The sequence below is a fragment of the Myxine glutinosa genome, chromosome 7 (assembly GCF_964187855.1).
Source record: "Myxine glutinosa chromosome 7, kmMyxGlut1.1, whole genome shotgun sequence".
NCBI lineage: Eukaryota > Metazoa > Chordata > Myxini > Myxiniformes > Myxinidae > Myxine > Myxine glutinosa.
Window position 1 is genome coordinate 186,175,842 of NC_136267.1, and position 12,699 is coordinate 186,188,540.

Here is a 12,699-nt window from a genome sequence, read left to right on the forward strand (position 1 = left end):
ACCCTCCAAGTCTTTAAAACAGCTGTTCACCACCATCTCTTATCCTCCCCCGACCCCCATCCAAAACCTTGATCTTTTCTATCCCCGCTAATTTCACCCCAATTCCACTTTTTGAAATACCAACTTCTGTCCTGGAAGTCCTTGGTGTCCTTGTGTTTTATACTTCTCCCACCCCCCCCCCCCCCCTTCCCACGCTTCCTACCCCTAAGCCCTCTCCCTCCCACACATCTCCCTGCTCTTAAATGTTGTGTGCTCTCAAGTGTTTGCGTGCTTCCCATTCTCTTGTCTTCCGCTTCCTCTTTTTATATATTTTGTTTGTCTGGTTGATTTGTTTGTGAAGTAAATGTTAGCTCTTTCACGAGCCTCGATTCAGTATACAAAAAAAAAAAAAAAAAAAAAAAAAAAAAAACTTCTTTCCTGGAAGTCCTTGCAGTGTACTTGTTTTTTATACTTCTCCCAAGCCTCCCACCCCCCCCCCTTCCCACGCCTCCTCCCCCAAGCCCTCTCCCTCCCACAGATCTCCTGATGTCACTGCTCTCAAATGTTGTGTTTGTGTGCTTCCCCTTCTCTCACCATCTTGTCTCCCAGTCCATTTATTATACGTTTCATGTGTCTGTTTGATTTTTTTACGCGAATAATGTTAGCTCTTTCACGAGCCTCGATCTTGTATTCAAAAAAATTACTAGACGACCCATTGCAGCTAAGGCCCGCAAAACCCACTCCATCAATCTATCTACTCGGCGATCGTTCTCCCATTCCCCTCTATTTCTCCACAAATTTCCCTCAAAGCCTACACACACTCTCATCTCTCATCCCACCTGTTCTCCTTATCCGACTGCCTTCATTACACTTTCACAGAATTCCACTCCACCCAATAAACCAGTTCCCTCAAGCCTTTCATCCACTCCCACTTATGTCCCTTCTCTCACTACCTTTTCTGTGCCGCACAACCTGCAGTTTTACGCTCATTCAGTTCAGCCGTGCAGCAGCTATAGAAATACAATTATTGTTATTATTATTATTATTATTATTATTATTATTATTATTTAGGAGTGCGTACAACTCAAAAACAAACAAACACCTCAAATGATGATGGTCCAACGTCTATGGTAGTTCATTCAGAGAATCAACATATTTAATCACGTTATGACTTGTAGTTCCCAGTCCCACCAGGGGCGGCGCTGTACAATACACATTTACTGGGAGAATTTGTGTCATAAATTAAGCAGAAACAAATGAGGCTACAAATGCTTTTTAACCACCAAAATCCTTCCCGCAGCACTCCGAGTGCAACCACAAAGGTTCAACTCGCTCTGTCTAATAATAATAACTATACGGGACACTTTATAACCGTTAGTAATTATGAGCAGGATCCACTCTGACCGCATTGACACAACCCCGCTTTCAGACACGTGACCCATGACGTCCGTCCTCTTTATAAAACTGAATTCAGAATGGGATTTTAAATATTTCAAAAAAAATAAATGAGGGGTCCTCGGGGTCTTTAGGGTCCTCACTCTGACTCGGGAATTCCTATGCGTCATTAATGTTCGTTCACCTGGGGGCCGGATCCATAACCGTCACAATATGAATATAACAATATATTGTGGCGGACACGAAAGCACTGACGTGGTGACATCACCCCGCACACCGAGTGGGGGTGGGCCACGCCCGGGAGAGAGGCGTGGCCTCACGATATACACGGGGCGCGCAGCCCTGAGAGTTCAGTGTTACAGTGAGCTCTTGAATAAAGACTCTTACAAATGACCGCGTTGTCCGCTTCCTCCTTGTTTACAAACAGCGCGCGTAACACCGCGCTTTACTGGTGACCCTCGACGTTGGATCTGCCGTAGCGATCCTTCCAAACACGACGCCATTGCCATGGCCAACAACGCGATGTCGATTAAACTTCCCGAATTTTGGGAGGCCCAGGCCGAAGTTTGGTTCGTCCAAGCCGAAGCCCAGTTTCAGCTTCGGCGCCTCACCCACGACGACACGCGCTACTGCCACGTCGTCGCCTCCCTCGGGCCCGGCACGGCCGCTCGAGTTGTGTCCGTCCTTCGCCACCCACCGGACGGCCACAAGTACGAGGCACTCAAGCGGCTGCTCCTAGCCACGTTCGGCCTCACGGAGGACGCACGGGCCGACCGCCTCCTGGATCTCCCCGAGCTCGGCGACACACGCCCGTCGGTCCGAATGGACCATATGCTGTCACTGTTGGGCGACGAAGCCCCTGGTTCTCTATTCCGGGTGCTTTTCCGTCGCCAACTTCCAGCACAGGTACGCCTCGCGTTGGCCGGGACCGTGCTAACGGAACCCCGAGCATTGGCCGCTGCGGCGGACAGGTACTTCGCGGCTTCGGACACGCGGGCGAGAGTCGGTACGGCCGTCACGGACCACGAGGCTGATGCTGCTGATGATGCTGATCCACAGCATCAGCTTACACAGCATACGCAGCATGCTGATACGCACCTCGTGGCCGCCGCCACGCCCCGCCCACCGCCGCGGCGAAAACCGCCACCGCGGGGAACACCGCCAACTCCGCCGGCCTGGCGGAGCCAGCCGCACTCCTCCAGCTCCACCACCTGGTGCTGGTTCCACGCCAAGTTCGGCCACGAGGCTCGACAGCGTCATCCGCCATGCTCCTTCAACAGGTCGGGAAACGCCCGGGCCGGCGCTCGATAGTGGCAATGAGCGCCGGCCGTTCGAACAGCCTGCTGTTCATCACGGACACCTTATCCGGGCGCCGTTACCTGTGCGACACAGGAGCGCAGGTGAGTGTCGTTCCTGCCGGTACGTCGGACAAGCACGCCGCGGGCGGGGGCCCCGCGCTGCTTGCCGCAAACGGGACGCCCATCCGTACGTACGGAAAACACTTCCTCTCTCTGCGGTTCGGAGGGCAGGTTTTCCGATGGTCGTTCGTCACCACCGATGTGTCCATGGCATTGCTTGGCGCGGACTTCCTGTGCGCAAATGGGCTCCTGGTCGACGTAAAGCACAGACGTCTTGTCCAGGCCGAGACGTTCAGCTCGCTCGCTTGTGCGCTGCCCAGCTCGTCGAGCAGCCCACTGAGCGGCTTGTCAAGTGGCTTGCTGAACGGTTCGGTTCCGGCCACGTTGATCTGTACGCTTCTGGCAGCGGACGAATTCACCCGCCTCCTCGCTGGCTTCCCGGCCCTCACACGGCCCACCTTCTCAGCGGGGGCCGTCAAGCACGGGGTGGCCCATCACATCCCCACCGTCGGGCCACCGGTCTACGCCCGGGCACGCCGCCTCGAGCCGACGAAGCTGGCGGTAGCAAAAGCAGAGTTCGCTACCCTGGAGCGACTCGGCATCGTTCGGCGCTCGGAGAGTGCTTGGGCGTCGCCGCTACACATCGTGCCGAAGCCCGGCGGGGGATGGCGACCGTGCGGGGACTATCGCCGTCTCAATGACGCCACCACCCCCGACCGCTACCCCGTCCCCCACATTCAGGACTTTTCCGCCCGTTTGGCGGGCATGTCCTTCTTCTCGAAGGTGGACCTCATACGCGGTTACCATCAGGTCCCCGTCAGGCCGGAGGACGTCCCGAAGACGGCGGTCATCATGCCGTTCGGACTCTTCGAATTCCTGCGGATGCCCTTCGGTCTGAAGAATGCGGCTCAGGCGTTCCAGCGGCTGATGGACAGCGTCCTGCGCGACTTGGATTTTGTATACGTCTACCTGGACGATATCCTCATTGCCAGCGCGTCCCGCGAAGAGCACCTACACCACCTCCGCACGCTCTTCGAACGCCTGGGCCAGCATGGACTGATTGTGAACCCCGCAAAGTGCCGGTTCGGCGTCGCCGAACTCGATTTTCTGGGGCACCGCGTCACCAGGCACGGAGCCGTCCCCCTGCCGGCCAAGGTGGAGGCGGTGAAGGGGTTTCCGCGCCCCCGCACGATCAGGGGGCTGCAGGAGTTCCTGGGCATGGTGAACTTTTACCATCGGTTCCTGCCCCGTATCGCCCAGCTCCTGCGCCCCCTGCACGAAGCTCTCCGAGGTAAGCCGGGCAAAGGCGACGTCACCTGGACCGAGCAGATGGACGCGGCGTTCACGGGCGCGAAGCTCGCCTTTGCTAACGCCACCATGCTCGCGCACCCGGCGCCCGATGCGCCGATCGCCCTCACCACCGATGCCTCGGACTACGCGGTGGGCGCGGTGCACGAGCAATGGGTGCGTGGAGCTTGGCAACCGCTGGCGTTCTTTAGCCGGCAGCTTCGCCCGCCCGAACGCCGTTACAGTACCTTCGACCGCGAGTTGCTCGGGCTTCACTTGGCGGTCAGGCACTTCCGCCATCTGCTCGAGGGCCGTGCATTCACGGCCTTCGTCGACCACAAGCCGCTGGTCTTCGCGATGGGCAAGGTCACCGAGCCGCAGTCGGCCCGGCAGCAGCGTCACTTCTCGGCCGTATCCGAGTACACGACGGACATCCGGCACGTCGCAGGGAAGGACAACCCGGTGGCGGATTGCCTTTCCCGGGCCGTCGCCCACGCAGTCCACCTCGGCATCGACTATGCCCGGATGGCAGCGGACCAGGCCGCTGACCCCGACGTCCAGGCCTTGCGGACCGCCGTCACGGGCCTTCGCGTCACCGATGTGCCGTTCGACGGCGCGGGAGCGGCCCTCTTGTGCGACGTCTCCCTCGGGCGGCCCCGCCCCATCGTGCCCGCGGGCTGGCAGCGCCAGTTGTTTGACGCCATCCACGGCTTGTCCCACCCGGGCGCGAGGGCCTCCCAAAGGTTGATCGCCGACAAATTCGTCTGGCATGGCCTCCGGAAGGCCGTCCGCGGCTGGGCCAGGACGTGCCTCACGTGCCAGCGCGCCAAGGTGCACCGGCACACCCAGGCCCCGTTGGCCCCGTTTACGGTGCCGGAACGCCGGTTTGACCACGTCCACGTGGACCTGGTGGGACCTCTGCCCCCCTCGCGGGGTTTCACCCACGTCCTCACCATGGTGGACCGCACCACCCGGTGGCCGGAGGCCGTGCCCTTGGCGTCGACGACGGCGGCGGACGTCGCGCAGGCTTTCATCGCCACCTGGGTCGCCCGGTTCGGCGCCCCCTCAGACATCTCGTCCGACCGCGGCCCCCAGTTCACCTCGGAGCTCTGGGGGCGGTCGCGCAGGGGCTCAGGGTCCGGCTGCACCTAACCACGGCCTACCACCCCCAGGCTAACGGCCTGTGTGAGCGATTTCACCGCTCATTGAAGGCCGCGCTCCGGGCCACCCTCCGCGACGGCGGCTGGGTCGACAGGCTCCCCTGGGTCCTGCTGGGCCTCCGGACGGCGCCCAAGGAGGACCTGCGCGCATCCGCGGCGGAGTTGGTCTTCGGGCAACCGCTGCGGGTGCCGGGCGAGTTCCTCCCCGACTCCACGGCACCATGGTCGCTCTGCAGGAGACCGCCCAGAGGTTCGCCCCGGTGCCAACGGCACGCCACGGACACCCACCGACGCACGTCACCCCGGAGCTTCGCACGGTGGAGTACGTCTTCGTCCGCCACGATGCCCACCGGACACCACTGCGGCCCCCGTACGACGGGCCTTTCCGCGTGCTGGAGACCGGGGTGAAGCACTTCACCCTGGACATCGGCGGTACTCCTGACCGCGTTTCTGTGGACCGCCTCAAGCCGGCCCACCTCGACGTGGACCATCCACCGCCAGTGGCCCGACCCCCGCGTCGGGGCCGCCCCCTTGCGGGCGGACCCCCGGCACCGCCCAGCCCCGCCGCCCCCCGGTCCTTCACCCATCCCAGGGGCAGCCGGAGGCATCCCAGATGGCATCCCTGCATCCCAGACGCCGCCAGTCGCCAGGGGGCGCTTCGGCCGGGTCATCCGTTTGCCCCGCAAACTGGCCCTTCAGGTGCGCGGGGATTCTGGGGGGGGGGGGCGTGTGGCGGACACGAAAGCGCTGACGTGGTGACATCACCCCGCACACCGAGTGGGGGTGGGCCACGCCCGGGAGAGAGGCGTGGCCTCACGATATACACGGGGCGCGCAGCCCTGAGAGTTCAGTGTTACAGTGAGCTCTTGAATAAAGACTCTTACAAATTACCGTGTTGTCCGCTTCCTGCTTGTTTACAAACAGCGCGCGTAACACCGCGCTTTAATATAATGCATTTCTATTTGACAACTCTTGGCAATTTACCTACTTCTGTAAATGACAAATATCAAAAGTATGGTATGTTTTGGATCAACATGAGAATAAGGTAGGAAGTTTCCTGATATACGTGGGCCAAAAATAAGCTTCCAGGAGGTGACAGTTGAGGATGTTCAGAATGTATAGATTTCACCATTGATTATCCCTGTAGTGAAATCGTATCCGTACTGAACCCGGGGTGATGCTCGCTGCTCGTTGACACCGCTAGGGGCGTGACTATAAGACCCGCTGCTGCGGACGGTGCTCCGAGACTTCTCCTGTGACACGTTACATCTGGTAGACTCGCTAACGGTACGCCTGCATAGAATATCCAGCTTGCTTGCATTGAATGTTATGAATGGTCCCATGTGATGTCACATCGTATACTTATTGTATTTTCTACTTTACAGGATGATGTTATGATCTAAATGCAATTAAACCAACCCGTTGGACTAAAGTTGTGTGGACCTGATTGGTTTTCCACAACACTTAATTGCATTTAAGATCTACCGACATGGCTGGCAACAAGACGCTGACGGTGTCCGTATTCTGCGCCGACCCGCAAGCCCCGGATGGTGGCTTGCAACTGAAGCACTGGCTCAGAACATTGGAGAATCTTTTTGATGAGCCTGAGACCGCGCCGACGGCTGCCGCGAAGCTAGCAACACTACATTCAAAAATCGACTACCGGGTGTACAACTCTATCGCTCAATGCGCGACGTATGACCTCTCCATCGCGGAGCTCAAACGGCTGTACATAAAGGAAAAAAGCCCGGTGTATGCACGATATTTGCTGCAAACGCGACGTCAGCAACCCAACGAGGCGATGGACCACTACGCCCAGGAGCTCCGGCAGCTCTTGCTGGACAGCGTCAGGGAGCCACGGACTCCCGCGCAGGCTCAGGATGATCGTCTTTTAGATGCCTTCATTGCAGGGGTCTCCTCCCAGGAACTAAGGCTCAAGCTCTTAGAGAAGACCGACCTGACCTTCGCTACGGCACTCGAGCAAGGGACAGTATACACTGAAGCGCGGATGCAATCGAACACCTATGATCGCACGCGCCTCTTGGCGGGCACCACACTACACGCCCGGCCAGAGAGTGCTACCGCCGAGGAGGCGGATCCGCTCACTGAACTCCGGGATGCTCCGGAGGAAGACCCAGCCCTGACGGCTGCCGTTACGACCAGACCCAAGGCCTTACGCGGGGCCGCATGCTTTTTCTGTGGGGGGCCACGCCATGCCCGGGTCGTGTGTCCGGCACGAGACGCTATATGCCATTTGTGCTCGCAAAAGGGACATTACGCAAAAGTGTGCAGGAAAACGGCACGCGGCTCGCGGCTCGCGGACGCGGTCGCGCGGGCGCGGCAACCTTGAATGGGCTCATTGCGGAGCCCGCGAGCCGAGCCCGACACCCGGCGCCTTACCCGACTTCGAAGGGGAGGGCCCCTCTCTGCGGGCCCCTGGGCGCTCAGACGTCTTTGGCGGGCGTCACCGGACAGCCACCACCGTCTCATCCTCCATCTGGCACGAAGTACGTGTCCTTGACCAAACTCCGGGCCACGCAAGGGGCTTTGAAGCCTCGCCAAGCCCCAGCGGAACGTTCTCCTCGTGTCGTCCACGAGCTAACGGCGGCCCACGCCCCGACAAAGGCGATTTCAAATACTACGGAGGCCTTTTGCTGCCAAAAGTGTCAAAAGGCGATTTCGAATACTACGGAGGCCTTTTTCTGCCAAAAGTGTCAAAAGGCGATTTCAAATACTACGGAGGCCTTTTCCCGTCAGAATTGTCAGATTTTGAATCGCGAAACACCGGAATGCTTGGGAAAGCCCTCTGATGGCGTTAATGGATTCCCCATGGTCAACGCAGACTCCGGCCACGACCGCAAAACTGCTGCTGGCGTAGGATCCACCCGCGAGGCTGGTCCGACCCATTCGGGGGGCTCAGTCCCGCTCCCAGCAGCCTCGTCTGGCCTGGCTCAAGCCCTTATTCCCCTCATGGTCGAAGGCCATTGTGTTCGGGCCTTGGTGGATACAGGGTCTACGGATAGTTTTATCGACCAGCGACTTGTGCTCAGGCATGGATGGCGGATCTGGACGTCTACGAGACGGATCTTCATGGCTTCCCAGGGGCTTCGACTCAGCACGAAGGGGGAATGCCGATTGAAACTCGTGCTAAAGGGACGGGTTTTCCCTGATGTACACCTTATGGTTTTACCCGCATTATGTGCTGATATTCTGTTAGGACACGATTTTCTTAAGCTGCATGGACGTCTGGTAATGGAGTTTGGTGGGCCTGACACGCTTGTTGTGGGGGCGGACGACGCGCTTGCGGTGTGCGCCCTAGCGCAAATGGACGTCCAGCCGCTTTCGCTGTTCCCCAATCTAACATCCGACTGCACCCCTGTCGCGGTGAAATCACGGCGCTACTCTCGCGCAGACATGCAATTCATTGCGGACGAAACGGCTCAGCTCTTGAAAGACGGCATCATAGAACCTAGTAGGTCGCCGTGGCGCGCCCAGGTCTTGGTGGTGCGCAGCGAGGCCCATCGCAGACGCATGGTAATCGACTATTCCCAAACGATTAACCGCTTTACACAGCTGGATGCCTACCCCCTTCCGGGGATGGACGCGCTAGTGCAACAGGTGTCCCAGTATTCGGTCTATAGCACTCTCGATCTCCGTAGTGCGTACCACCAGATCCCTATCTCTAGGGCGGATCGTATCTATACCGCATTTGAGTCGGGGCAGCGGTTGTACCAATTTACGCGATTGCCTTTTGGGGTAACGAACGGGGTCGCTTGTTTCCAGAGGGCCATGGATGACCTCGTTGCGCGGGAGCACTTAACCGATGTTTTCGTCTACCTTGATAATCTTACGGTTTGTGGATATGACCAAGGGCACCATGATGCTAATCTGAAGCGCTTCCTTGAGGTCACGCAGCGGTATCACTTAACTATGAACGAGGATAAGTGCCAATACTCCCTACGCACGATAGATCTTCTGGGGTACACCGTGACCCATGGCTCTGTCGCTCCGGATAAGGAGCGTCTGCGACCTTTGCTCGACATGGCCCCTCCCTGTGATCGGGCGTCCCTGAAGCGCGCCCTTGGGCTGTTCGCCCATTACTCCAAATGGGTGCAAAGTTTCTCCGCTAAACTTCGCCCCCTCGTGGCCTGCGACACCTTCCCCCTGAGTCCGGCCGCGTTGGTGGCCTTTGAAGGCCTTAAGGCCGACATCGCCCGAGCCGCCGTGGCGACAATCGACGAGAGCGGCTCGTTCGTCCTCGAAAGTGACGCCTCGGATCAGGCCATCGCGGCGACCCTCTCCCAAGGGGGGCGTCCCGTGGCTTTCTTTTCACGGACTCTTACCACCGCTGAGCGGAGACACTCGTCCGTTGAAGAGGAAGCGTATGCGATCGTCGAGTCTATTCGGCGATGGCGCCCGTACTTACTCGGGCGAAGCTTCCAAATCATCACGGACCAGCAAAGCGTTGCGTTCATGTACGACACCTTACACGCCCAGCGCATTAAGAATGAGAAAATCACTCGCTGGCGTATCGAACTCGCCGACTTCTGTTACACCATCAAATATCGCCTGGGGAAGGATAACCAGGCCGCCGATGCCTTATCACGACCGGCTACATGTGCGGGTATCACCTCTTTGGAGGGCCTACGGGTGCTGCATGCCACTGCGGACCATCCCGGCGTAACGCGTTTCGCTCATTTTGTGCGGTGTGGGAATCTCCCATACTCGATTGACGATATCCGCCGTATCTGTCGCGACTGCGCTATCTGCGCGGAAATCAAACCGCGTTTCTATAACCCTCCCATGGGGACTCTGGTGAAGGCTACACGCCCGTGGGAACGCTTGGCGATGGATTTCAAGGGCCCATTGCCGGTGTCGAGCGGCTCTCGCTATCTGCTCACTATCGTTGATGAGTACTCGCGATTCCCCTTTGCTTATACGTGCGCGGACATGACTGCTGCCACGGTGATGCGATGCTTACAGAACTTGTTCTCAATGTTCGGTTACCCGGCCTATGTCCATACCGACCGGGGTGCGGTCTTCTTGTCTCAGGAGGTGCGCGGCTATATGCTCCAAAATAACATTGCTTCTAGTTACACCACGCCGTACAGACCCCAGGCTAATGGGCAGATCGAACGCTTCAACGGGATTATCTGGAGGGCCATCATGCTCAACCTCCGGACCCTCGGCCGGGGCCTCGATAAATGGGCTTGGTCGCTACCTGCGGCGTTGAACTCGATCAGGGCTCTCCTGAGTACGGCAACCAACCAAACTCCCCACGAGCGACTTTTCCACCACCCCAGGAGCTCGGGGTGTATACGGTCTTTGCCCAGTTGGCTCGCTGGGCCCGGGCCGGCCTACCTTAAACGGGCGGTTCGCGCGAGCAAGTACGACCCCCTAGTGGACAAAGTGCAGATTCTCCAGGCTAATCCTGAGCATGCTCATGTGATGACGACTGATGGCCGTGAGACTACTGTCTCCGTCCGTCACCTTGCCCCTTGCGGGGTCGCCGACCTAAGTAGGGAATCGGACGAACCGATCGAACCCATCTATGAGACTATGGCCTCTCCCGACGCTCCCATCGCCGAAAGTCTACCGACCCTCCCCTCGCCGAGACTACCTGGGCCCGACAACTTGGAGTTACCCCCTTCGTCACCCGACCCTGTTGGCGCCTCCGACGCCGGGGACACAGGGATACGTGATGCCGTACCCGGGGAATTTCGGACGCGTGCTGGCAGAGAAATTCGCCGCCCTGCCCGATACGGTTGGGTCGACTGATGTTCCACCCTGTTCGTGCTGACGCTCACTCGCTTCTAGCCGCACTGCCGTATAATTCTGACGGGGGGAGAATGTAGTGAAATCGTATCCGTACTGAACCCGGGGTGATGCTCGCTGCTCGTTGACACCGCTAGGGGCGTGACTATAAGACCCGCTGCTGCGGACGGTGCTCCGAGACTTCTCCTGTGACACGTTACATCTGGTAGACTCGCTAACGGTACGCCTGCATAGAATATCCAGCTTGCTTGCATTGAATGTTATGAATGGTCCCATGTGATGTCACATCGTATACTTATTGTATTTTCTACTTTACAGGATGATGTTATGATCTAAATGCAATTAAACCAACCCGTTGGACTAAAGTTGTGTGGACCTGATTGGTTTTCCACAACAATCCCGTCCTGTGCACAGCGGGAGACGGGGTTTTGTAATCACTTCTGTGTGACTGTCTGCGTGACTGTCTGCGTGACTGTCTGTGTGACTGTCTGCGTGACTGTCTGCGTGACTGTCTGCGTGACTGCCTGCGTGATTGTCCGTGTGACTGCATGTGTGTGTGTTTCTGTCTGTGTGACTGTCTATGTGACTGCATGTGTGACTGCGTGTGTGACTGCCTGCGTGACTGTCCGTGTGACTGCATGTGTGTGTGTTTCTGTCTGTGTGACTATGTGTCCAGGCTGTAACCTTTTTACCATTTGAGCTATTATTGTTATCAAATTTTCACCGAAGCTTTATTGTGATAATACAGAGAAGGCAAACTAATAATTTTGTCTGTGTGACTGCATGTGTGACTGCGTGTGTGACTGCCTGCATGACTGCATGTGTGTGTGTTTCTGTCTGTGTGACTGCATGTGTGACTGCATGTGTGACTGCGTGTGTGACTGCCTGCGTGACTGCATGTGTGTGTGTTTCTGTCTGTGTGACTGTCTGTGTGACTGCGTGTGTGACTGCCTGCGTGACTGCATGTGTGTGTGTTTCTGTCTGTGTGACTGTCTGTGTGACTGCATGTGTGACTGCGTGTGTGACTGCCTGCGTGACTGCATGTGTGTGTGTTTCTGTCTGTGTGACTGTCTGTGTGACTGCGTGTGTGACTGCGTGTGTGACTGCCTGCGTGACTGTCCGTGTGACTGCATGTGTGTGTGTTTCTGTCTGTGTGACTGTCTGTCCAGGCTGTAACCTTTTTACCATTTGAGGTTTGCCATCAGATTTTCACCAAAGCTTTATTATGATAATATTGAGAAGGAAAATTTATAATTTTGTCAAAAGGTCAAAGGTCAAGCATCACATAAAATCATCCCTTTTCATCCGATTGCCCTGAAAGTTTAAGAATTTGCATATTGGGTCACAGAATTGGTTCACCAATCAAAAGCTAGAAGGTGCTTTTTTTTTTTTTTTTTAAGATCTAAAGCTCAAAGGTGAAAGCTGCATAAAATCATCAATTTTAACTTTGTATTTTTTTTTTAACTGCTTTCGTTATTTGTAGCATATTGAAGAGGAAGAAGAAGACGACATTTGAATACAAACAGACGCAGACGGGTTTTGCATTTTCAGATGCTTTGTAGTTGGTTTTGTGATCCTTCACTTATACCGAGGTTGTCTGCACTTGTGAGAATGGAGGGGAGGACAATGTGGGGAGGGTGAGGGTAACTTGTGAGGAAGAAGAATGGTAGAATAATAGGAAGGGACAGTGCAGGTAGGAAAAAAGGAAAGCAAAATAAAATATAAAAAAGGATTTTAAAAATGTA

The 12,699-nt window shown here is 56.7% G+C and overlaps 1 protein-coding gene across 3 annotated transcripts in view; it reads right to left on the reverse strand.

Moving 5' to 3' along the window:
* LOC137431898 (glucocorticoid-induced transcript 1 protein) overlaps positions 1-12,699 on the reverse strand; it is a 114,380-nt gene that overhangs the window by 11,944 nt on the left and 89,737 nt on the right. The window lies entirely within an intron of this gene.